The following is a 24630-nucleotide window of genomic DNA, read 5'->3' as shown; positions in this document are numbered from 1 at the left end:
CCCTTCTGTGAACTCTAAATACCAGCGGTATTTAAAAGGTGCGGGAGGAAAAAGGACGCGTAGCTAACGCACCCCTTTGGCCGCAGAACTCTAAATCTAGCCGTAAGTTTGCTGGGAACTATTTGCCGGCAAACTATTCGCGACATCACTACTCCCTGCTGGCCGTCGATTGGCCGCGAGTCAGCAGGGGGCGGCGTTGCACCAGCAGCTCTTGTGAGCTGCTGGTGCAATGTTAAATGCGGAGAGCGTTTTTCTCTCCGCATTTAGCGAGGTCTTGCGGACCTGATCCGCACTTTTGGATCAGGTCCGCAAGACCTTTGATAAATAGGGGCAATAGTATTACAGCAGCAATTGCACAAGAAAACAATGCGATACATAAAACATAATATAATAAGAATATTTATTAAATCACTTTTCAAGTATTTTTCTTATCTTGTTTAATTTTCATGTTTTTTTTTTAATAAGTAGTAGATTTTAAATGTAAGTATCCTGCTTTCTTTAAAAACAATTTATCTTTAAATCTTAACAAACACACATTAAAAGCTTCATTCAGTGGCTCTATTTTATTGGAAATACATTGTGAAAATATTATATGCAACGCTGGCTGCCAGTCCTCAAGAAGAGCTGTCTTTTGTTTAAACAAAAGAGTTCAAATCATCTAAGCAACAGGAAAATATATTTAACAGGCATTTCACAAGCTTTTATTTTATTTTTATACAAATATTATCCCATGCCTTAATTTGGCATGCATCCAACACAGTTGTAAAACAAGGGAGATAATGAATTCAATATTAGTGATAGTATGGTTGAATATGGGTTTTCAATTTTAAAAAAAATATATACTTAAAGGGATAGTCAACACCAAAATTGTTATTGTTTAAAAAGTTAGATAATGCCTTTACTACCCATTCCCCTGCTTTGCACAGCCAACATTGTTATATTAATGTACTTTATAACCTGTAAACATCTAAATTTCTGCCTGTTTCTAAGCCACTGAAGACAGCCTCTTATCCGGGGCGGAACTACCATTGGTGCAGCAGGTGCAGTGGCACCAGGGCCCAAGACCTGGAACGGGCCCATAAAAGCCATCCTATTCTGCATATGCAGAATGTGTACAATCCTAATGCAAGGAAGCTTTTATTAGTGCAAGTTGCAGGTACATTTATCTATCCTCACAATCATTATATTGAGCAGAATGTATTTTATTACTTTTACTTTTTATTGAGATACCTTTTGGAGGGGGGCTAAAAAAAATCTTGCCCCAGGGCCCTCTGTTGAGTAGGTCCGCTACTGCTCTTATCACATGCTTTTTTATTAGCTTTTCACAACAGGGGAGTGCTAGTTCATGTGAGTCATAAAGATAACCTTGTGCTCATGCCTGTGGGTTGTGGCAGACATTGGACTAATTGGATAAAATGCAAGTCAATAGATAATAAATAAATAGTCATGTGATCAGGGGGCGGTCTGCAGAGGTTTAGCTACAAGGTAATAACAGAGGTAAAACGTGTATTAGTATAACCGTGTTAGTTATGCAAAACTGGGCAATGGGTAATAAAGGGATTATCTATCTTTTTAAACAATAAAAATGTTTGAGTTGACTGTCCCTTTAATATATATTCATGATATGTCAACTAATAACAATTTGATATTATTTCGAGCAATTGTATAACACAAACATGCAGATAATTTAATGTAATCCTAAATTAACATTCTTTATGATTATATTTGTGATTTGAGCTATACAATATTTGAACTTAATATGCTATTAAAGGGATACTGAACCCACATTTTTTCTTTCATATTTCCGACAGTGCATGCAATTTTAATTTTAATTTTTTTATTGAGGATTTTGCAAATGACAAAAATACATAATACATGCTTCCAAGACAAATTAGATATAAAACAAAACAAACATGCTTAGTGCTGTCACCTGTATCATAATAATGCATATATCTATCTATCCTCATTTTATGTATCCATACTTTGAGTCCCAAATATAATTTAATTGGATCGCTCTCAGATCTCAAATGTGATAAACAAAAGAAATTAGGGATTCTCTAAGATGTTATAACCTAATAAATCTAACTGCATTCTTTGGAACATAAATACACCATAAATATAACTATTTTAAAGGAAAAGTGATTAAGTCCGGGCAGACAATAAACATATAAAATTACTGCTCCTATTAAACATAATTATGGTAATTGAAACTGGAGTCACATAACAATAGGGGGAGTTTGCTATAAGGGAGAGAGCTCTTAGCTTGATCTATCAAATGTGCATGCAATTTTAAGCAACTTTTTATTTTACTCCTATTACTAAATTGTCTTCATTCTCTTGGTATGTTTATTTGAAAAAGCAGGAATAAATGCTTTGGAGCAGGCCCATTTTAGGTTCAGTACCTGGGTTGCGCTTGCTGATTGGATGGCTAAATTTAGCCACCAATCAACAAGCCCTATCCAGGGTACTGAACCAAAAATAGGCCTGCTCCAAAGCTTTCATTCCTGCTTTTTCAAATAAAGATACCAAGAGAAAGAAGAAAAATGAATGATAGGTGTAAATTAAAAAGTTGTTTAAAATTGCATGCTCTATCTGAATCATGAAAGAAAATATTTGGGTTTACTATCCCTTTAAGAGCACAGCTCACTAACTAAAAAACTATGTATTATTTGATTAACTGTCATACTATGCAATTGGTTCTATAGACAAACAGGCAGAAAGACATAAAGATAGATAGATAGATAGATAGATAGATAGATAGATAGATAGATAGATATTGTAATTCATGAGCCCCATTTTTTTTCTTCCAGGATTCAGAAAGAGCATACAATTTTAAACAAATGTCTTATTTGCCTCTATTATCAAATTGGCTTCATTCTTTTGGTATCTTTTGTTCAAGTAGCAGAAATGCACTACTGGGAGCTAGCTGAACACCTGCAGGCCCATTTATCAAGCTCCGTATGGAGCTTGAAGGGCCATGTTTCTGGCGAGTCTTCAGACTCGCCAGAAACACAACTTATGAAGCAGCGGTCAAAAGACCGCTGCTCCATAACCCTGTCCGCCTGCTCTGAACAGGCGGACAGGAATCGCCAGACATCAACCCGATCGAATACGATCGGGTTGATTGACAGCTCCCTGCTGGCGGCCGATTGGCCGCGAGTCAGCAGGGGGCGGCGTTGCACCAGCAGCTCTTGTGAGCTGCTGGTGCAATGTTAAATGCGGAGAGCGTATTGCTCTCCGCATTTAGCGAGGTCTTGCGGACCTGATCCGCAGTGTCGGATCAGGTCCGCAAGACCTTTGATAAATGGGCCTGATAAAGTGAGACAATGACAAGAGCTAGTTTCCAGTAGTGCATTGCTGCTCATGAGCCTACCTAAGTATGCTTTTAAATAAAGGCTTCCAAAAGAATGAAGCAAATTAGATAATAGAAGTAAATTGGAATGTTGTTTAAAATTGAATGATCTATCTGAACCATTATTTTTTTTATTTTTTTTTACTTTACTGTCCCTTTAAAATGCCCAGATTTTGTAATTAATCATTGAAATGCCAGAATGACCTGTGTCAAAATGTATATGTGTATATATATATATAGAGAGAGAGAGAGAGAGAGAGACAGAGAAAGAAAGAAAGAAAGAAAGAAAGAAAGAAAGAAAGAAAGAAAGAAAGAAAAAGAAAGAAAAAGAAAGAAAAGAGAACGTATTTTAGCAGTACATTTTGGTTGTTAAATTTGGTGTATTTTTCACAATTACTAGAAATAGCCAGAGGTAAACTGAAATTAGAGAGCTAAGTTCTTGGATTTCACAGCGTTGGATATTATTGATCACCTGCATGTTTAGCTGTGGTTTATTATTGTTTGGTTGAATTATTAATACATTGCAATACTGGGCATACAACTGTAGGGATATCAGTCTTACAAACACAGCTATTATTCAACTTTCAGAGCACTGAGATGTTTGGAAGCTCCTTTCAATTATTCATCTATATGACCTTTAATGATTTATGCACTTTCCTCATAGGTCTTTTTTTTTACCAATATAAAGTTTGGAGATAATGCAATGTGCAATAAGCAGTATAATACAACAATATAAAGGGCCAGATTACAAGTGGAGCGCAAATACTCTTAATACTAACGCTGGTATTACAAGAGCGAGCTTCCATAGGCTCCAATGGGAGCCTTGTTCTGATGTCATGAGACATGCCACAGAACCTAGCGCAGCAAAGGGGGTATGTCGTGCAGCGTTGTGCAACAATACATATAGATTTATGTGTTTATATGTGTATAAAGCAACAGAATCGAAGAAGTGTATCCCTTGTTATAAGAATGTATACGGTATATTACTATTACCACGCCGGTCTATGGGACTTAAGTGTAACCTCTGACTCCCCAAAACAGTATAAACCATCAAACACTGGCCATATCGAATATCAGTATCTGTACCTGTTTTCAGCCAGAGGTCACATCTCCTTCTTAGAGCTGCACACTTTTACCTGGGATCTGTCTGTATGTCAACATGTGCTGAGAAACTTACTCAGCATGCATTCTTTGTAAACTTCCCGGTCGTGGCCTCTGTCGATGTATCTAACCACATACGGCACAGGATTGATGACATCAAACGTGACATGGCTGAGGAGGGAGTGAGGAAAACACCGCCAGCTACCTGTGAATCACTGGAATAACAGCGGAGTCTGAACTGGTATAGTAATCCAAGGAACAAAGAGAGGTGGATCCGCTGATAAAGTTAAAAGTCTCATGTTTAATGTAAACCTTTAACTTAATTTCTAACATAGAAATAAACACACAGACAACTTCTTGGTAATAAAACCAGCAGGTCACGTTTATTGTGGCAACACAGGAACCAAACGACCAGCACAAATAAACATGGATCAGGGGGGCGGCAATCAGGTACTAGCTAATGCGTAGTAACCCATGATAACAAGATGGGCAGTACCAGGGTGCAGGAGAGGAAGCAGAGTGTAGTTCAATACTGGAAAGGCTTAGGGAGTTCTCAGCTTCGAATCACATGGGCAGGGAACACCCCAGACACGCGTCTGAGGACTTCACCCCTGGCCGGAAGTAGCCATCACTCTACCTCGATCACATCCTGCCCCCGGACACTGTCCACCCACCACAAGATCGCCCACATATTCAGGGCTACTCTCGCCGCCACCCAAACTCACACAAATAGGAGTAGGGACTGTCTTAGGTCTTCAATAAACAGGTCAATGCCATGGTCCGAAAGATGTACCCCATCGCCTCGGTAGAGGCTCTGGTCAGCTGCCGTAATGGTTTTGTGCTCCACAACAAGGCCCCTAAGCTCAAACATCAATTTCCTTACGTCCCTATTGAGCTTCCTCTTGACCTGAAATGCTACCCAATGGCTGGCCATATGATGCCACGTCAAACTGGGAATAATGTTAGACCATCCCATTCTCACACCAGGCATCCAAGTTTTGAAGGTGCGCAGGTCCGACTGGATTACTGCACTCAAATACCATCTGGGAATTGACCCAAGATCGTTTCCACCTAAGTGGATGATCAAAACGTGTGGTTTCTCCCAACGCCTCATGGCGTCCTGCAGTAATCCAGGCAGATCTGCCCTGCAAAGGCCTCTCCTCCCTAGCCACCTAACAACCACCCTTGATAACGAGAACCCCAGTTGCTGTCTTCCAGGTCGAGTAGAAGCTTGGATGACTGCCCAGTGCACAAACGAGTGCCCCACCATACAGGCACGAAGTGGACCCTTGCTAGGCCCTGTAACAGAAACAAGTGTTAGGTTCATATCACAACAGTGAAAACATAACAACATCAACACACCGGAATTCTTAGCAGTGGGATACAAGGGGTCTCACATATAATCAATATCTCTTGGATTTCCACCTCCCCAACACCATTATACGGTCAGCAGACCAACCTAAAGCCGCCGCTGTCATAGCAGCCCCCACCCTAAATGAGTGAGGAGCTATGGTATTGGGATTTAAACCCGCCTTTCCTGCAGCCCATCCCAAGACCCCCCGGAACTGGAATCTCATAAGGTGGGGACCGTCCTGGTGAATTAAAAACCTCATTGAACCCACTGGACGCACGTCTGAGAAGGCCTTCAGCAGGACATAAGGGCAACTGGCGGAACCCTCATGCACAGGGAGCAACAGCCAAGCCCCCCTACTTTCCTGATCCACCTTGGATCTAGGAATGAATAGCAATACCCCCTTCTCAGCGAATTTAACGTGTTCAATCAGCACGCCTCCCACTTTCGCCATCTTAGACTGCGGTACCAATTCCCCCACTCGCAGGGCACCATCAAACGCCATGGCGAACTCCGCGGAAAACAGCTGCACCTCGTATTCCGAGGAACAGACGTCTGGTAGAACCTGAAGCAAAAGGAGTAACCGATCAGCAGTTATGGGTTCCCGAAAGTCACTTCCGACCTCCCCCAGCCCCGAAGAATTTGGCGAACCAAAAATGTCTTGAAAGAGTCTGTCAGCATGAACAATTTACAGAAAAAAGATACCACTGCCAACCTTGCAGTCACCGCCCCCTTTTTTACTTGCTTTGGTCTAAGTCCCACGAGCCAGCGCAGCAGCCAATCTTGCTCACCTGCGCAGGAAGGAAATCCCTGAACATCACAGAATATCCATTCTTCCCAATACCTCACATAAGACTTCCAAGTGGAAGGTGCCAGGGACGCCTTCAGTAATAGAATCAAAGACTGCCATCCAGTGCCACCTGCCAAAGGAAAGGAGGACAGGGAACACCATGAGTCGCAGCATTAGGAGCAAACTTCCTAAATGTTTCCCATTGAAAACAAGAAAGCGCATCAGCTATAATATTAGCAACCCCAGGGACATGCCTAGCCTGAAACTCAATGTTCCGCTTAAGGCATCCCAATACCAGAATCCTCAGATATCTAACCACTGCTGGGGATGAAGATGAGAGTCTATTGATGGCAAAGACCACACTCATATTGTCCGTCCAAGAAACCACGGAACTGTTCTTAAGTTCATCCCCCATATCTCCAACGCCACCAGAATGGGGAAAAGTTAACGGGCCATTCGACTTGCCACAGCTCAGTGCTCCACCTACCATCTAGGTAGGCACCGTAGCCGAAAGCCCCCGCAGCGTCCATAAAAAGGTGATTGGACTGCGCGGACGTCTGAGGTTTTCTCCAAATGCAAACCCCATTGAAATCCCTAAGGAACTGATCCCAAACCCGGAGATTGTCCTTCATGTCTTTGTTAATCTTTATTCTTGCCTTGGGGGAGGTCACCCCCGGCAACAGGTGCTCCATCCTTTTTAGAAAAATTCTCCCCATAGGGATAACTCGCCCTGCAAAGTTGAGCAGACCCAACAGGAATTGCAGCTCTTTTAACATGCAAAAACTCGCCGAAGCAAGTCCTCCAGCATCTTCCGGACTTTTGCTGCCGGAAGTCTGCATTCCTCGGCTACAGCGTCAATTTCAATCCCTAAGAATGTAAGACATGTACAGGGGCCCTCCGTTTGGTCCTCTGCCAAGGTAACACCAAATTTCGTCATTAATAGCCTCGACATAGTACGATCCGTTGAAAAAACATCCCATTAGATAAAAGGAAGATGGGTGCAGCAGTTGGAAGGCAGACTCTATATCAAGTTTTGCCAGCAAGGCACCTTGAGACGACCTACGAACCACCCTTAAGGCATCATCAAAGGACTGATAATGAACTGTACTCAATTCCTGCGGGATGGCATCATTGACTGACCTGCCTTTCGGGTAGGAAAGATGTTGAATCATCCTAAACTTCCCTGGGTCCTTCTTTGGCACGACCCCTAAAGGAGAGATAACCAATCCCGGCATAGGCTTTACCCTAAATGGTCCAGCCATTCTACCCAGGGAAACTTCCTTCCCCAATTTCTCCTTTCATACCTCTGGAAACTGGTAAGCAGATTTCAGGTTCCTGCGGCCCGCAGCACCCTTAACCTTACCTTGTACCGGAATAATGCAACCTTCCTGGAGACCCAACTCCAGCAAGGCAGCCACATCCCTCTCCGGGTACAGCGCGATCCAAGGTCTAATTGCGCTCTTACCGACAACAGGGCCCCTTGATCAAGTCCTATCCTGTTTCTCGCCTTTCTTGACGCAATCTGCGGCTGGGTGAGGTCCCCCACAATTGCGGAACGCGTGCCGAAAGGAACACTCAGTTCCCAGCACGCAGTGCTTATCTTGACATTTCCAACAGACCCCGGCGGGACGTCTGCGAAACCTACTTGCAGAGCGGACCTGTTGTGATCCCGCTGGAGGAGCAGAAGTCCCCGGGACTTTCTCAGGACCCAACTGGGCCCAAAGCTGCATCTCCACACAACCAAAGTCCAGAAGAGGGTTACCTACCATCTTCCTGCGGAATTCCTCATCATAATCCCGCCAGGCTCCATCACAATAATTTTCTGGAATGATATCCATATTCTCCATATATTTTAATATGGCTAAACACTAATATGGCCATTTTTCTAAAAAACAAGAAGCGTAAATCCTGAAACAACGTCACCATTTGTGGAACGTGTCAGGGCACTGGTATTTCTATGGCCTGGTCCCATCTTCGGCTATCTCCTTCTGCTTCAAGGCTTCCACCGAGAGCTCAAAGATATTAACATACTTCCCATCCTGAATGCACCGAATCGTCTTAGTTTTAAGATGTTTGTGCAAATTGTAAGATGACCAAGATCGTGTATCGCCGTGGAGTGCCACCTTGCGGTTAGCAGGTCCACGTACCTCACTGACTCTAGATCTGGGTTGGGATGCCCTATCAGACTTCTCAGAGGTAACAGGTTCTGAAGATCTTTTCAACCCCTTCCTACCAGATTTTCTTTCCTCTGTCAACCACCTAAGCATTTGGTACATGCGCTTATGACCCTTAGCATTTAAACCCAACTCTTTGTCATTCTCTGACCCAGAATCATCCGAGGATGACGTGAAGCCCCTGAACCCCACTGAAACTGAACCCCATCCTAGGCGGTATCGCCACCACTCCTGAAGTCGATGGACGCTCATCCTCCGACACTATGGAATCTGCACCACTCTCTGTTTCTCTCTCCATACCACTTCCGGAATTGCCAGTAGTCGCCATGTCGCTATCCTGAAAAACATAATGCAAGAGAGGAGTACCTGCCTAGTAGCCGACCTAGTAACTACCTTCCTAGCAGCAGGCGTCGCCGCGGTCGTGCCCTGCGGCCTACTACAGTACATATATCAGCGCAGTCTATCCCATCCATGCTGCCAACGTCCGTGGCAAATGCCACGCCCGCAGAGTTGGGATCCATGTTATCACCACTCATTCCACACATACTGGGCCTATTAGGTGTCGCGGCACCTTTGCCCGCTGAGGCCTTAGCCCCTAACCACACGTTAGCGGTTTTATTATCCTGATAACCTGAACTGACTTCCGCTCCATATGGCCTGTTATAACTCACAACTTGCCCCCTTGCAGCTCCGTTGCCCCATTTTCTCTATTGCCTTTAGCCCCCGAGCACCCTGAGCACTGTTAGGCCTAACCCCCGGAGCCAAAGGGAACTTGATGCGCTCCTCTTCGCGGCGGGGCGTCGAATGGAGGAACCGGAAGTGACGCCACCCGAAGTACCGCCACTGAAGGACCCAAGACCGGAAGTCGACGCGGAGAAGGCCGAAGCCACCAGAGGAGCCTGCACAACACCCATCGCTGGACTATTGACCACGTGGGACCCACCCGGAGAACCGGACATCGCTGACGCCAGCATCTGGAAGAGGGACACCGCCGCCGCAATGGATTCTTGGGACAAGGCCGTGGAAGGCCCAGGTAAGGCCAAGGTGCTCCCACTATACCCACCAACTATATGAGGGACATTATAATGCCACGAGGGGTCTGGAGTGACCGGAGAAGGGCCTGCAAAATTCAGTGATGAACTGGGAGGGCCGGGATTGACCGGGGAAGGGCCTACAAAATTCAGGTAAGAACCAGGAGGGCCTGGATTGACCTGGGGAGGACCCACAAAATTCCCTGATACACCGGGAGGGACACTGGGGGGACCGGTGGCCAAACCGGAAGGGCCGGCCACTGCATCGCCGTTCAAAGGCCTTACATAGGCCGCATGGACAACCGGCTCAGACGCCACATCTGAGGGACCAACAGTAACATCCCATCCACCCTCCTGGGAAATTGTCTCTAACGGGGCCTGATCAGAGATCTCAGGCAGAGTCATAGTACTACCACCCTCACTAGGATCACCCTGGGGAGGGACATGGGAAGGAGAAAATAAAGGGGTTCGACCCACCGTTTCAGGGGATGGTGCAATCCATTCAGCTTCATCACTCTCCTCCATGACTTCTCTCTCTGTAGGTTCCTCCCTAGCCTCCATGATTCTCTTTGGAGGTACTTTAGATCTCCTTGAACGCTTCATGTTAAAACTTTGAAGAAACCAGCAGAAAGAGGACTTGTCCTTCCTGTACAGGGCTTAAAAAGGTAAGCTTGAACCCCTCCTCTCTATCTGCAACATTGTTTCAAACACACAAACCAGAGCACTCCCACTCCTCCGTCTTGGCCTTAACCCTTATGTGCATTCCAGGCAATTTGCCTTACATTTCCTTTATTGCAAACAATGAGTTAAAACATACAAGCATCCGATTGGGCGGAGCCTGGCTGCAGCTAAGATGGCTGTGTAACTCCAGTGCTCTATAAAGAAGGGCTCTAAAATCACTGACCTGGAGCTGTTACACTGAGCCAAATTGAAATTTCTCAATGACCAAGACGGAATAAATACAGGAGGGACCAACTGATCACAATAATTCCTGTCTTAAGCTTATTTGAGGCCATAAGGAACCTTTTCCAAAACTAAGGGACACCACGCAACCTTGCTGAGCCGCACTCGACTGATTAGGAGGTATCCGATTAGCGACCGGTAACTACACCGCGGCCGGAGCAATCCCCTAAGTCCTCTCATACCATACACAGCTACCCGGACTGTGCGGCCAGACCCGCGAGATCACTATATAGCGCTACCGGGCGCTTTCCTACTGGAGGCCTCAGGAGTGTGATAGGGACGCCGGCAGCACTGATCTGGCTATTAAGGTAAAAACCTACATCCCCTTACACTTACCCGCAGTCGTTAGCCCTCACTGGCACCCGATAGAAGTATCCTGTACCCCACTGCCAGACGCACGCACTCTGAACAAATAGCGAGGAGGTGGGGGAAGGGAAGGGATATGGCGCCAAACTGCCCAGCATAGCGGCGGCCTATTTTGGTTCAAAAGAGAAGCTGCCCCATTCAGCATATCACTAGGCCAGAAGATTGCTGCACACAGACTGTAATATAAGGGGAGCCATTGTTACCCAGATCACGCAGAGCCTGGTATATCTGCAGGACTGTTTTCTATGACAAGCAGCTTTCTGCTCACAACCGCTTTTTCTGTCCCCTTGTCTCCACACATAATGTATATGAAAACTGCCTAGTACACTCTAAGTATAAGAAGGAATATACTACTCAAGAACTGTGAGCATAATAGTTTATTCACAGAAGAGAGATTGCTGAGCTTTGATTCACTTTACAATCTACCTAGTGTCAAAACACCCTTGTGACATACAACACACATAAAGAACTTAATAAAGGCAGTATATTAAATATTTAAGGAGGTGTTGAACACGCATTGAAGAGAACAAAATTCACGCCTTTACTTGCCTCCTATACCTAACAAGTTGATTATACCTCTTAATCCCTGTGAGGCTACACTGTTCCCTACCCCTAACCCTACAATGATGGCGACTAAAAGACAGGCCAAATCTGAGAAAGCCTTAAAGCACACATCAACCAAATCGCATACTATATCATCAGTTTTTGCTACGGAACATTCCTCACCGCCCACCCTATCCCAAACCAAACATATTTCAACACCAAGCCAGGAAGGCCCTACAACGGAATCCTCATCCTTACCTATATTATCAGACAACATCCCTGCAACACTCCTGTCTCAATTTGCAACGAAACAGGAGATTACCACAATTTTCAGGACGTGTCTACGTGAAGAACTACAAGAAATAAAACAAGATCTTCACAACCTGGGTACAAGGGTGGATATGTTAGAAGCTGAGACTGAAGAGGTGAGAGAAGATATTCACAGAATAGAGGACAAGACTACAACACACCAAGAAACAATCACCACGTTAATGGACAAGATCGACGACCTTGAGAATAGGAGTAGGAGGAAAAATCTAAGACTTAGAGGTATTCCTGAGTCTGTCCTACCGAAAGACTTCCATGAATACTTGCAATCCCTATTCACCTCCATAAAAGAACCTGCATACCCTAACGACATCATATGGGCACGGGCCCATAGAGCCCTCAGACCTAAACCTCCCGACAACGCCCCGCCCAGGGATGTTATTATTAGATTTAAAAACTTTCTTGAAAAAGAGATGCTGCTTAATCAATCCCGTAGACACCAACCTGTTAAATTCAGGGGTAACGTGATACAATTTTATCAGGACCTTTCCACAAGAACCCTGCAGATTAGAAAATAATTCCTCCCTCTCACATCTTTACTCAGAAACAAAAAGATCCCTTATAGATGGGGTTTCCCCGTCCACCTAATGGTGATTCAGAATGACCGACGCTACACCTGCCATACACCTGATGATATACCATCTTTTTGTAAAGAACTAGGTATAGATCAACTTCTAGCAGAACCCTCGGATCAACCTCCTGCTTCGGTCTTACCCAAGAGAGCAAAATCCAATTCAATGAGATGGAACACTAAACTGCCACGTAAAGCACCTGAACTAAAGCAAGGCAAAGATCGCAAGAATGCATCTCCACAGAAGCCACCCTACCCTCTCGACTCTGATGAGGACTGATAATAATCCCTGCACTGATGCTGACGATCACGTATATCTGTAACCGGTCAGTATGAACATTATTACCACCTTCACTCAGGAGGGAGAGTGAGAGACTCATTCAGGTAACAAAGGAGACATTTATTGTATCATTATGGGACTCTCCCTTCTCCCTTTAATCCCCCTCCAGTTTTCTCACAGGTTTTACATGACCCTGAGACCCCCCAGGTCACCTGTTAAAATATCCAACCGCCGCTCTCTAAGTTTTTCATAATTACCTTTTCAAACTCCATGGTAAGTGGCGGATTGGAATCATCAAACTACACCGTTTAGAGTCCCGTTCTTTTTTATTGTCCCCCCAAAGGACTCGTACTCTAATTTATGTCTATTATTAGACTTAGAGATGTGTTTGTATTGTTGTTTTTTATGTTATTGTTTTCAGAATATGATTATATTTTGTATTATATTGTTCTTTACATGAGTTATGTAGGTTATGCAGAACTGTGCACTCTATATGTTCCAAAGGTCTACCAGGGTGTCCATTGCGGCACTAATTTGACGTATATTTCACTCACTTCATCACATAGTTACATATATCTGACTTATGGCTCATCGAAATGACAGGGCACCTCACCCTCTGGTTATTTTGTCTCAAAACGCAAAAGGGCTAAACTCCCCATGCAAACGCTCTAAAGCACTTGCAGATTTAGCGAGACGAGGGGCTGATATTATTTATCTACAGGAGACGCATTTTAAAAACAATAACTACCCAAAATATTTAGGCCGCACATACACTCAACACTACCACAACACGGGTCCTACCAAAAAATGCGGAGTTAGCATTTTGCTTAAAAAGTCACTGCCCTTTACACTCCTGAACAAGATAGCGGACACAGAAGGAAGGCTTCTGGGCCTGATAGGCCTTTTATATGGCCAACCTATAACCTTAGTTACAGTATATGCTCCAAATACCACCCCCAAACCATTCTTTGTCAAATTATTCACTAAACTGTTAGATTCATCTAAGGGCCCAGTTTACTTAGGAGGGGACTTTAATTTCCCACTCCAGCCACAAATAGATAGCACAAACCCCCTCACAAAATGTAACACTAAGTTCCTTACCTTTTTCTGGAAAAACCTCAATATACATAATTTACATGATACTTGGAGATATCTCCATCCGGAAATTAGAGATTACACGTTCTTTTCCCACCCCAATAAGTCCTATAGTCGAATCGATTATATCTTTACCAATCAAATTGGCTTATCCCAAATCACTAATTGTACCATCATGCCAGCCCCATGGTCTGACCACTCCGCAGTTCAACTGCATATTAAGTGGCCAGAACGAACCACAAACCATTTTCAGTGGATGCTAGACGACACTCTTTTGGGAGAGGTGGAGAACATTACCAAATTGAATAAAACCCTGGAAGAATACTTTCGATTCAATGCTCCCTCAACACCTAACCAGTTTTCAGTCTGGGAGGCGCATAAATGCTTCCTTAGAGGGGAATTTATTAAAATGAAATCTAAGTTTAACAAGATAAAGCAACAAAAATACCTAGATCTTACCAACAAACTCTCCCATTTTACTTATCAACATAACTCTATCTTAGATGAGATAACAACCATACGAAAAGCACTAGATGATTACCTACAGATAGAATACCATACTCTGAAGCGGAAAACAAATAGCCTGTTTCATTTTGAGGGAAATAGAGCAGGGAAATACTTAGCGAGATCACTCAGAAAGAGAAAACTCAAATCATATATTTCTGAAATACACATTTCAAACCAACCCCCTCTCAAAACCACCCCAGACATCCTTCAAGCATTCCACACTTATTACTCATCTCTTTACAATATCCACTCTGAGATTCCCGCAGACCAGCTGTCACAAGCTACCCATAAATTCCTTCAGGAGTGTCAGCTCCCATCTATAGATGCCACACAACTGAAAGACATCACATCGCACATCACCCCGCAAGAAGTTATGCTTGCAATTCAAGAGCTAAAATCAGGGAAAAGCCCAGGTCCAGATGGGCTCTCCGCTAAATACTATCAAACGTTTAAAGACACTATAACACCCCACCTGACAAAATTGTTTAACGCTATAGTAGATGGAGCACAATTCCCACCCTCCATGTTAGAGGCACATGTGGTAGTGCTACCCAAACCCGGCAAATCGGCTACGATACCCTCTAATTTCCGGCCCATATCACTGTTAAATTTAGACATTAAACTATATGCTAAAATTTTGACCACCCGATTGAACAAAATTATCCCAGATCTTATACACACCAACCAAGTAGGTTTTACCCCACGTAGGGAAGCCCGTGATAACACCACTAAAATAATTAATATCATAGACTATGCCAAAACTCACGATATTCCGTCTATAGTCCTTTCACTTGATGCCGAAAAGGCGTTCGACCGTCTTAGTTGGCCTTTTCTGACCCAGACCTTAAGAAAATTTGGATTCGATGATCAATTCATCCACATGACTTTTGCATTATATAATAACCCCAGAGCGAAAATAAAATTGAATGACTCCTTATGACGCCCCTTTGACATAAACAACGGTACTAGACAGGGATGTCCACTCTCACCAACACTGTTCATTTTGGCAATGGAGATTCTGGCTACTTACATTAGGACAACCCCCCAGATTTCCGGTATTACTATAGGACAAAAAGAATACAAGGTCTCCTTATATGCAGACGATGTCATACTCACACTTACGAACCTCCCTACATCTGTTCCCTCCCTGATGCTTCTGTTTCAGAGATATGGAATGTTGTCTAACTTCCGCATAAATAATACAAAATTGGAATTTATAAGTCTAGACCCCCCGAAGACCTACATATACTGCACTCGCACAAGTTTAAACATCAACCTAAAGCACTGAAATATCTAGGAATTTTGGTTACACCAAACCTACAGGAGATAATTTCCTTAAACCTCAACCCTTTGAAAAATCACATTAAAGCTACTTTATCTTCATGGTCCAATAAACCAATCTCTTGGTTGGGAAGAGTGAACGCTATTAAAATGATAATACTCCCCAAAATACTGTATGTTTTACAGGCAATACCCACTCCCATCCATGACTCCATCATCCACTCCCTACAAAAACTTATTAATTCCTACATCTGGAGCCATAAGCGCCCTAGGATCGCCACACAAACCCTGTATCGTTCTAAACTAGAGGGAGGTCTCGGAGTCCCGAATATATTATTATACCGATATGCTACCTACATGACTAGAATAACCGACTGGTGTAAAAACAGTCGCCACAAGGAATGGGTGGGCTTAGAACACACACTCGCGGGAGAGGGACAATTAGGAGGCAGATGTTGGCTTACAGCGCAACAAGACAAAGGGGTACCAGAGCTCCCTACCGTGGTGAGAGAAACATTTAATGTATGGGGGAAAATCCTAAGGAGACATAAATCTATCTCTACACCCTACTCCCCTCTGATACCCATCATAGATAACCCCACAGTCCCATTCCAATTTACTTCCCATCACACTGACAACACTGTTCTAACACACGTGATACCGCACTATTCCCTTTTGCAGAATAGCAAGTTGAAACCAAGAGAGGAAGTAGCTGAAATACTGGGATTCACCACCAAAAACTGGTTAGCTCACCACCAACTTACCCACTACATAGCCTCACACACAGAGAGACAAAACCTGACTCGTCCCTTAACGCCATTTGAATCCATATGCCATTTGCCCTTCCCGGCAACGGGCATTCTTTCCATTTCATACAAATTACTACAAACAGACCGGTCAAGTTGTCTCCCATCCCATGCCAGCAGCTGGGAAAAAGAGCTTAATGAACATCAACCACCCAAAATGTGGAAGATTATATATAAATGCATGAGCTCCTCCGCATCTTCCATGAATATTGCGGAAATGAACACAAAACTCCTCTGTAGGTGGCACTACACTCCTGATAGACTGGGTAGATTATTCCCACACACTAATACCAGCTGCTGGAGAGGGTGTACACAACGGGGTACCTTCACCCATCTGTGGTGGACATGCCCAGTGGCACAGGCATATTGGTCAGATATCAGAACAGAAATACAATTGGTAACAGGGACTTCCCTACCCCTTACCCCCTGGCCCTTCCTCTTCAACTTCCTCCCTCAAATAACATGTAAGCTGCGATTAAAGCTTACTACGATAATGATTAATACGGCTAAACGATATATCCCATACAACTGAAAGCAATCCACCCTACCATCTATACAGTTCTGGCGAAATAGAGTAACTACCGCCATAGAACTAGAGCAATACCACTGTACAAAATTGAGTAAAATAGATGAGTTTCTATCCATCCGCCTGCTCTGGGAAGAATACATCCACTCTCTAGAGCCCGCCGATGCCCCACACATTCCCCACTAAGCCCTGACACACACAGACCACAACAGACCTTTTTGGAACTTTATGATTTATGATTGTTGGAATTTGCTTTTACCAAATCACATAATCTCTTTTCTCATTTTCTACATATTTTCCTTTCTTTTTTTATCATATTCTGAACGTGTTTTATGTTTATAAGGTTAAAAGTTATAAAGGAAGATCTGTCCAGTTGTACAGGCAATTCAGAATGTTCCCCCTTAAGAGAGAGTTAAATTGAACCCCATCAGGAGCATTCTCACTACCTACACAGCAGAATCTTTGTTTTTTGTAATAACCTGTATTAGGACTGAGTCCTTATATGTTTTTTCTGCACTCTGACTAACTTGTTTGAATACTGTATGTTGCAACTTGATACAATAAAGCTCTTTTTTAAAAAAAAAAAAAAAAAAACAAAAAAAACATACAAGCATCCAAAAATCCATAGATATGGAGAGCGTAGCACCTGATGGCTACTTATATGTGTATATACACATATTAACACACACACACATATATATATATATATATATATATATATATATATATATATATATATATATATATATAAAAGCATATACATATATATTAACAATTAAAACACAGTCCCATAGACCGCAATGTAAATGCACTTTTCAGTGCCACAGCCCCTCACTTTAACCCCTTATAACTGCTTTGTGCAGTTATTTAATGTTACGGTTGCCTCCAGGCTGGCTGGAAGTTGGACCATAGAAAAGGATGCTCCTAGCGCTCCCCAAAGGAGCAGCAGCACCGTAGACACTATAACTACTGCGTAGCCACCATACGTAATGCAGACTCTGCGAACCACCGCTGCTGGGCTGGTATCTCGCCGTCTGCTCTGCGCCCTGGACCTACGACCAGGCTCCAGTAGGTGAACCTCTTCCTTCTTTAGCAATCCCTGTAGCTAAGGGAGTATGAAGAGCATAGCAATCCCTGTAGTGATTACAGCTGTCCCCTACAAACATGAGTCAAAGCTGCAAGTTAGAGGGTCAGAATAGGTCTGATGTGCTGGAACACACAGCCTGGTTTTTATTGAGGTTACATGCAAAAAAAGACACTCTCAGGGGGAGGCATAAAATCCCCAATCACACATTTGATGCATTTAGATAGAGAGGCAACGCCCTTTGACAGGCCACAACAGCAGATAACATTACACACAATAAAACAATGCAGTCCACCTTATCACTAGCAGTCTGATTAGACAATGGGAATGTTTTATCACTAAACTTAATTAGAGCTGATCCCAGCAAACTTGCATTTAGAAAGCTTCTTGAAGCTCAACAAAATTAACTCTTAATGGCACACAATGAAAACCAATGCCTCTGTAACAGTGCTCCCCCTCTGTGGAACACTCTGCCTGTGTGGCACCTGGCTCAGCAAGTCCCATTCACTGAACCAAGTGGGAGAAAGCCAGGGACAAGCTATTTTACAGGTCTGGGGACATAGTCTTAAAGGGGCATTGTTCACCAAAGTCACAATATGTCCCCAGACGGTTCTTAAAGGGCCATATACACCCAATAAAAGTTAATATGTTCTCAGGGGCACAATCTTCCAGGGGCCATAGTCATGAGGAAGGAGGCTGGCAAATAGGCTTCTCCACGATCCATGGAAGCAGGGCAATTTTTCATTTAAAGGGCCAGTTACAAATAGCAGTTTGTAACATATCTCCCCTTTTGGAGGGAGACTAACCAGGCACCTGACCTTCTGTCGGTCAGTGCCTAAGTTAGTCTCGCAACCCACCCACAAATAAACGTTAGCAGCAAAGTAGCCCCCCCACAATACGTAGTACTGGCCTGTAGGTTCCAGGTTGTAGGATGAAAGTGTAGCATCCTCGGCCTTCCTGGCGCAGCTGGGCAAATAGCTGATGGTACGTGGGGGGCAGAGGCCAGCGGCACTCTGCCCTGGTGCCAGCGCTTCTGCTGGGGTGAGGGGTTTGCAGGCCAGTCCTGTAACAAGGGGGTCTGTAGGGCAGAGGCCAGCAGCACTCTGTCCTGATGCCAGCTCTTCTGCTGGGGGAATTGGGGCATAGTCCTGCCCGGTGGCAAAGGGAACATGGGGGTCAGTGGGGGTTAACATCTCCACTGTTAACCCTGGGCCCAAGTTAGGAGTTAGCTGGGGAGGGGGAGATTGGCTTACCTCCTCCTCCTGATACTCCGGTGGCCGTTGGGAAGGGAGGTCGATGCTCTCCGCTTCCTGTGGAACATGCTGCGGCTGGGGAGAGAGACCGGTTGTCTCCTCTCCCTGGAAGGCATACTCCGGCTGGGGAGGGAGGTCGATGCTCTCCCCTCCCTGTAGCTGGCTCTGTTGCTGGGGATCTGGGCTGCCTGCCCAGTATCCCTGTAGGGCCGGTAGAGAAACTGCGGTCCCATCTCCACCTGCCTGCTGGGGGTCCTCCCAGGACCAGTCTATGAGGCCTGCTGCCTCTGGTATCTCTGGTTGGGGAAGGAGACTGGTTGTCTCTTCCCTCTGCACGGTATACTGCCGCTGGGTAGGGAGGTCGCTGCTCTCCTCTCCCTGTAACTCCGGCTGCCGCTGGGGAGGGAGGTCGTTGCTCTCCGCTCCCTGTAACTCACTTTCTCGCTGGAGACCAGGTGTCCATACCCTCAAACTCCACAGTTGGCGCTCAAAGGCTTGTGCCACTTTGTTCTCCGTATCCAATTCCCAGATGATGCGACTGACTACCTCCTGCGCAGGGTCTGGACCATATCGGACTAGCCGCCTCTTTACCTCTGGAACGAAATCCGCGCCCTCATAGCGACGGATCCGGTTGAGGTGCTCTTCACAGGGTTCTGACCAGTATCTTGTCAGCTCCATGCTGCTGTAGGTAGGGACGCTGCGCAGTGGCTAGCGTTGCCCTCAATAACTCTCCTACGATACCCGTGCTGTTGGGGTGCTGCTCCTTGCGCTAGGACGCTATCCCACCACTGCCGCCAAATGTTACGGTTGCCTCCAGGCTGGCTGGAAGTTGGACCATAGAAAAGGATGCTCCTAGCGCTCCCCAAAGGAGCAGCAGCACCGTAGACACTATAACTACTGCGTAGCCACCATACGTAATGCAGACTCTACGAACCACCGCTGCTGGGCTGGTATCTCGCCGTCTGCTCTGCGCCCTGGACCTACGACCAGGCTCCAGTAGGTGAACCTCTTCCTTCTTTAGCAATCCCTGTAGCTAAGGGAGTATGAAGAGCATAGCAATCCCTGTAGTGATTACAGCTGTCCCCTACAAACATGAGTCAAAGCTTCAAGTTAGAGGGTCAGAATAGGTCTGATGTGCTGGAACACACAGCCTGGTTTTTATTGAGGTTACATGCAAAAAAGACACTCTCAGGGGGAGGCATAAAATCCCCAATAGATAGAGAGGCAACGCCCTTTGACAGGCCACAACAGCAGATAACATTACACACAATAAAACAATGCAGTCCACCTTATCACTAGCAGTCTGATTAGACAATGGGAATGTTTTATCACTAAACTTAATTAGAGCTGATCCCAGCAAACTTGCATTTAGAAAGCTTCTTGAAGCTCAACAAAATTAACTCTTAATGGCACACAATGAAAACCAATGCCTCTGTAACAGTGCTCCCCCTCTGTGGAACACTCTGCCTGTGTGGCACCTGGCTCAGCAAGTCCCATTCACTGAACCAAGTGGGAGAAAGCCAGGGACAAGCTATTTTACAGGTCTGGGGACATAGTCTTAAAGGGGCATTGTTCACCAAAGTCACAATATGTCCCCAGATGGTTCTTAAAGGGTCATACACACCCAATAAAAGTTAATATGTTCTCAGGGGCACAATCTTCCAGGGGCCATAGTCATGAGGAAGGAGGCTGGCAAATAGACTTCTCCACAATCCATGGAAGCAGGGCAATTTTTCATTTAAAGGGCCAGTTACAAATAGCAGTTTGTAACATTTAATAATTAAAAAAAAAAAATGTTTATATATATATATATATATATATATATATTATTTTTTTTAACAATTAACTGTACACTTTAGTTTGGGGGCAATTTGGAGACATTGGGAGACCTCTGGTTAATGAAATCTAGAGAAAAGTGCTACCGCAAGCTTGTGGTAGGATTAACCAATAACCAGCCACTCGTAATGGCTGGTTAGTTAATGTGTTCCCTTAACCCCTTAACGACCGAGGACGTGCAGGGTACGTCCTCCAAAAAAATACCCTTAACGACCGAGGACGTACCCTGCATGTCCTCAGTCTTTGAAAGCGGTGGAAGCGATCCTGATCGCTTCCAGCCGCTTTCCGGTTATTGCAGTGATGCCTCGATATCGAGGCATCCTGCAATAACATTTTTTAGCAGTCCGATGCAGAGAGAGACACTCTGTGGCCCTCTCTGCATCGGCCATCGATGGCTGCAATCGTTGGTGGGTGGGAGCCGGTGTAGGAGGCGGGTGGGCGGTCATCAATGCCTTCTTTGATCCAGAGGGGGACGGGATCATGGGCGGAGTAGCTGGGGGCATGCACGGATGAGTGCGCGTGCACGGGGCGGGGATGTGCACGGGTAGGGAGCGGGTGGGACCCGCTACACTGCAGAAAAATAGTGAAGGAAAAGTGGCAGAGAGGGGGATATAAAAATATTATAAAAATGATCTACGGGATCTGGGAGGGGGTGGGGGGTTGGTCTTTGAGGGGGCAAGCTACACTACAGAAAAAATATATAAAAAAAAAATAAAAAATATTTTGTAAACTGGGTACCAATAAGTTAGAGGGGGAGGGTTAGAGAGCTGTTTGGGGGGGTGATCAGGGAGGTTGGAGGATAAGGGGATCCTACAGAGCAGCATATGTAAATATACTTAATTTTTTTAAAAACAATAATCAAAGATAGCTTTTATTTTAGTACTGGAAGACTTTCTGCCAGTACTTAACATGGTGGGGACAATTGTGGGGTAGGGGAGGGAAGAGAGCTTTTTGGGAGGGATCAGGGGGTGTAATATGTCAGGTGAGAGGCTGATCTCTACACTAAAGCTAAAATTAACCCTGCAAGCTCCCTACAAGCTACCTAATTAACCCCTTCACTGCTAGCCATAATACACGTGTGATGCGCAGCGGCATTTAGCAGCCTTCTAATTACCAAAAAGGAACGCCAAAGCCATATATGTCTGCTATTTCTGAACAATGGGGATCCCAGAGAAGCATTTACAACAATTTGTAATATAATTGCACAAAATGTCTGTAAATGATTTCAGTGAGAAACCTAAAATTGTGAAAAAATTTACGTTTTTTTTATTTGATCGCATTTGGCGGTGAAATGGTGGCATGAAATATACCAAAATGGGCCTAGATCAATATGTGGGGTTGTCTACTACACTACACTAAAGCTAAAATTAACCCTACAAGCTCCCTACATGCTCCCTAATTAACCCCTCTATTGCTGGGCATAATACACGTGTGGTGCACAGTGGCATTTAGCAGCCTTCTAATTACCAAAAAGCAACGCCAAAGCCATATATGTCTGCTATTTCTGAACAAAGAGGATCCCAGAGAAGCATTTACAACCATTTATGCCATAATTGCACAAGGTGTTTGTAAATAATTTCAGTGAGAAACCTAAAGTTTGTGAAAAAAATTGTGAAAAAGTAAACAATTTTTTTTATTTGATCGCATTTGGGGGTGAAATGGTGGCATGAAATATACAAAAATGGGCCTAGATCAATACTTTGGGATGTCTTCTAAAAAAAATATATATATATATGTCAATGGATTTTCAGGGATTCCTGACAGATATTGGTGTTACAATGTAACTAGCGCTAATTTTGAAAAAAAGTGGTTTGGAAATAGCAAAGTGCTACTTGTATTTATTGCCCTATAACTTGCAAAAAAAAAAGCAAAGAACATGTAAACATTGGGTATTTCTAAATAATTTCAGTGAGAAACCTAAAGTTTGTGAAACAATTTGTGAAAAAGTAAACAATTTTTTTTATTTGATCGCATTTGGGGGTGAAATGGTGGCATGAAATATACAAAAATGGGCCTAGATCAATACTTTGGGATGTCTTCTAAAAAAAATATATATATGTCAATGGATTTTCAGGGATTCCTGACAGATATTGGTGTTACAATGTAACTAGCGCTAATTTTGAAAAAAAGTGGTTTGGAAATAGCAAAGTGCTATTTGTATTTATTGCCCTATAACTTGCAAAAAAAAAAAGCAAAGAACATGTTAACATTGGGTATTTCTAAACTCAGGACAAAATTTAGAAACTATTTAGCATGAGTGTTTTTTGGTGGTTGTAGATGTGTAACAGATTTTGGGGGTCATAGTTAGAAAAAGTGTGTTTTTTCCATTTTTTACTCATATTTTATAAAAAATTTTATAGTAAATTAAAAGATATGATGAAAACACAAATACCGCAAAAATGTAAAAATAGCCTTGGTCCCAAATGGACAAAAAATGGAAAAGTGCTGTGGTCATTAAGGGGTTAAAGGGACACTGAACCCAAATTTTTTCTTTCGTGATTCAGATAGAGCAGGCAATTTTAAGCAACTTTCTAATTTATTCCTAATATCAATTTTTCTTCGTTCTCTTGCTATCTTTATTTGAAAAGGCAGGAATGAAAGCTTTGGAGCTGGCCTATTTTTTTGTTCAGAACCCTGGATAGGGCTTGCTGATTGTTGATTGTATTTAGCCATCCAATCAGCAAGCGCAACCCAGGTTCTCAACCTAAAATGGGTCGGCTCCAAAGCTTTTATTCCTGCTTTTTCAAATAAAGATACCAAGAGAACAAAGAAAAAATGATAATAGGAGGAAATTAGAAAGTTGCTTAGAATTGCCTGCTCTATCTGAATCATGAAAAAAAACTATTGGGTTTAATATACCTTTAAACTAATACTGCATTAATAGTTGTGTACTACCAACTAATGCTCATCGGCCGATTGGCACTTCATATAAATATTCATTGGCTGATAGGAGCTTCCTACTAATGCTTATATCTGCTTATACTCACTGAATATTATCAATTTGAGTTTAAATGCAAAGTACAAAGGGCGAAATTACATATGCGGTGTAAGTTTCAGCGCAACTACTAAAACCCACGTCACCCGTGGGTGAATCACATAAACGGCGCCGGCAGATGCTATACTGCCGTAAGTCGAACAAACTGGCGAGGTTCAGAAATGTGTGCAACTACACATTTCTGTCATCGCCAGTGACTTACGCCAGTATATCATCTTGCGGCGCGTAAATTGAGAAAAAAAAAAGTTTAAATCACACAAAAGTATCTAGTCCGGCTAATAAAAATTAAACCCACATGTCAAAACTCTATTCAAAACCCCTTATCCGCCATCCTCCGACATCGTAATTACTAATAAAAATTATTACCCCCTAAACTGCCATCCCCACCACATCGCAAC

This window comes from Bombina bombina, chromosome 1 (assembly GCF_027579735.1).
Source record: "Bombina bombina isolate aBomBom1 chromosome 1, aBomBom1.pri, whole genome shotgun sequence".
Classification (NCBI taxonomy): domain Eukaryota; kingdom Metazoa; phylum Chordata; class Amphibia; order Anura; family Bombinatoridae; genus Bombina; species Bombina bombina.
This window is presented reverse-complemented; position numbering follows the sequence as displayed.